Genomic DNA, 3,884 nt, shown 5'->3' with positions numbered 1-3,884 from the left:
TGACTAATTAACGAAAAGTGAAGGACAAGTTCATCATGCATCGCGGACAGATACCTTGGATTGGACTTCTACTAATTCAAGAAGTTAACAAATAAAAAGGAACAATTAATGCGATTTTAGTATTAATGGAAAGATCATTCCAGAACGGGGTGCCCAGGAACGGATTGACTAATTGACATTATGGCGGAAAGTGTAGGGCGAGTTAACCATCGGCCAGATATTTTGAATCTTACAAATTTGGTTTAAAATATGCATGCAAATGGATAATAATGCATGACCTGGCGTGTTTTAATTTCATACTTTTTTTTATACCACGACAGATTGGTTGTAAACCTGAGACATTAATTTGTTAACATTAATGAACAGAATAGTGTATATTCTACGTCTATAAGTTGGGGATGCCCCCCCCCCCCCACTCCAGAATGTTTTTCAAAACGGTTTGTTGTCAGAAATTCTTATTTGGGAGAGTAATACAAATTATGTTGAAAATTAAAGTTTGACCAAAAGATCCAAATTAAGAGAAGAGATATACTTAATACCTGTTCACTGATATAAAAAAAAAATACAATAAAAAAGTTTATTTTTTTTCAGTCAGCTGCAGCAAACAGGATTAAGGCCACATACATTTATATATCATTTCAGTTTAGATTTTCATCCCTGCCCGCTCCTACGAATACCCTACAATGCAGTTTGTTTTTTATTTCGATTGTAAAGAATAAGATAAGGAAAAATATGATTCAAAAAGGATATTGTATACATAAACAGCTTACAATCAACATTTTGCTTCTATGATTAATAATAAATCATAACTCAGTAAAAATTTACAAGTAAAAGAGTCTAGAGTCTTTTGGGCCTTAATTTCAGAGACAAGCCACGTTTTCTTGATATTAGATGAAGCCCGGGTAAATCAAAACAACTTTTGCATAACATATCTTACCCTAATATATACCCGTTAAAACGTAATTTACAAAACTTTGCCCAAAACTTCAAATGGTGTTCATTTTTGAGCAAGGAAGAGCTTCGGGGCCTGGCGCATTTTCCACAATGTCAAATACAGGGGATCATATATAACATCTGTCTAATATCCATATAAATTTCACGTTTTTATCATTGCTAGTTTCAGAGGAGTAACGTGGACAAAATGGTCCTTAAAAATTCAAAAAATCCTCAAAATCTCAAACTGAAAGTGACGTCATCAACTCAAAATGTTATTATGGCAGGTACAGTTGATGCTCTATCGGTCTCGCAAATTTGGAGAAAATGTACTAAAGAGTTTCTGAGTTATAGCTCTCAGAAAATGTCCAATGAAAATTAATGACGAAAACAACATAAGAAACCGTTAAAAAACAAGAGGGTCTTCCATTTGAAACGAAAAGCCTTAAAAATAAAGAAAGCGTACAATATCGAGAGGGTCTTCCATTGGAAACGGAAGACCCTGAAGGCAACCGAAAGAAAACAATATGGTCTTCTGTTGGAAAGGAAGACCTCAGTAAAAGCATATAAAACATAGTAAATGTTTCCAATTGTAGAATTGTTTTTATTTTCTGGGGCCTTTATCAACAATTACTGATTGCTTTATTTTGTGGCGATGTTTTCGTGAAACTGATGAATTGTAAAAAGTTACCAGTTTTTTAATAAAGCAGTTAGATTACAATTAAAATTGTTATGCCCCTGGATAAAATTTTGTGAACGATTCATCTGTGTATTACACTGATTATAAGTGCATATAATTATCTCTCAAAAAGAAATTGAAATAACATAAATTGAAAAACGTGTACACTCTAAAGGTAAGTCAAAATATTGATAAATTTATCAATATTTCACAGTTTCTCCCATCCGATACTGCATCATATTGTATCAGTTTACTGGCCAGTAAAATGAAGAAACTTTGGATACTTTTGTAAATGCGTCTTTATTTTGGACTGTACAAAACACGTAAGACGTAAGACGATAGACGAATCAATAGACGTACGACGTTTTACTACAAAAAAATAGAGAAAAAATATTGTAAATAAACTAATTCAAAAACACACACATACTAATTCATCCTAGCAAATTTATGTTGACAATGATAATACATATGACTATCAGATATATCAGTACAAACTAATTAATCATAGTAAGATATGCATCTAGATATTTAAATCTGAAATGCCCTAGCAAAGTATGGCTACCGACAAATGTAAACAAAGAGGCATATCTCTAGACAACTAAATGATATTATACATGTTGCAAATGGAGTTACCTCCCGTAATATATCAATTGTAAACCTAACATAATCTAGCAAAGTTGCACACACGTGCCTCATAATTACATATAAGTACCTTCATATAGTTTTATCAATGTATTATTAATAATAACCTTGAAATATCCATGCATATGCATAAATAGTAACTTTATACCTACACTAAAGTATGAAAATTATCAAATGTACTATAATATAATTCTACTGCACAATGTACATATGCATTGGAAAACATTCTAACAATATACATATTTTAACACTCACCAATTAAGTAGTTTCCTCCAGTAAAAAGTACATTCAGTACAAAGTGATCTTGAACATGAGCCCGCCTACCATGTTTACGGGCTCTACACACAAAAATATTGAGCTCAAAAACTGATGACATGACATCATAGGTATGACTAACTGCAGTACCAGCATAGATATGACTAATTGCAGTATTGGCGGTAACAATCAGTCTATATTTTTTTTTTAATACAGTGAATACACAACCCTCAATCACTCAACTAAAACATACCAAACATTAGAAATTTAGAAAAAATGTAAGCCTTATAATTTTTTAAAGAGAGAGAGAGAGAGACAGAGAGAGAGAGAGAGACAGAGAGAGAGAGAGAGATCGACAGACAGTGAGACAGACAGAGAGATATATTAGATGTTTAGCAAAGAGAGGGAGATAATGTATGGCAGAGAATATCAGATAGATAGATAGATAGATAGATAGATAGATAGATAGATAGATAGATAGATAGATAGATAGATAGATAGATAGATAGATATTTTTTCGTTTAAACTTATCTGAATCTGTTTATCTTTTTTCTTTTTATTTGTACATGTATACAGGTTCCCACGAGTTTTGATGTAGAAATAAAGACCAATCCACACTTTACAAAAGTTATATTCCTTGGCCGCCATCTTTAGGGAAAACCCATGGGTTTCCCACCGTACCCTTTGTAGTTTAGAGGTTTGTAAGTTTGTCATTTGACAATACAATTCTGTTTTTGTTGTGTATTTTGATTGTCCTAGTATGGGGCAACCCACACATCGAAGGAATAAATCAAATTCAACGAGGTTTTATCACAGGATGCTTAAATATTTGGTAGCATAAAGAAGGAAAAAGTTTTTTTTATTCCCTTTTGACCTTTGAGTTGACCCCGCACACTTTGCAAAGTGTGGATTAGACTATTTTCTTGATGCTTAAAAAGGTAGACCAGTTACAAAAATTCTCCACTTCTTTATAACTTTCAATATTAACCTTTCTAAAGAAATCAATGTTCACTATTTATTTAACGTTCCGTATCAGGGACAAAAGAGTAAATTTTTAAACGTTGTTTCTATATAATTTTAAGAACAACACACCCCTTAATGCAGAATTATTTAATTGGTAAGTAATGCATTTTTCTTTATCTTTGAGCAATGAAATTGAAACAAAAATAACAGCACTCGGTTTACATTTATGCTACAGTTAATCTTCTTTTCATAGTACCTTGTTTTCATGAATTATGTATCATTTTATAAAGGAAATAAATTAAAATCAATGGAATCAAGAGATGATTTCATTTCCTTATGAGTTATTTTACTATCGCTCTTGTACTTGGAAAAAATAAAAATATAATGGTGAATGACATAGCAATGCTTTTAT

Source organism: Magallana gigas, chromosome 4 (genome assembly GCF_963853765.1).
Source record: "Magallana gigas chromosome 4, xbMagGiga1.1, whole genome shotgun sequence".
Taxonomy (NCBI): Eukaryota; Metazoa; Mollusca; class Bivalvia; order Ostreida; family Ostreidae; genus Magallana; species Magallana gigas.
Note: the sequence above shows the minus strand (reverse complement) of the source record.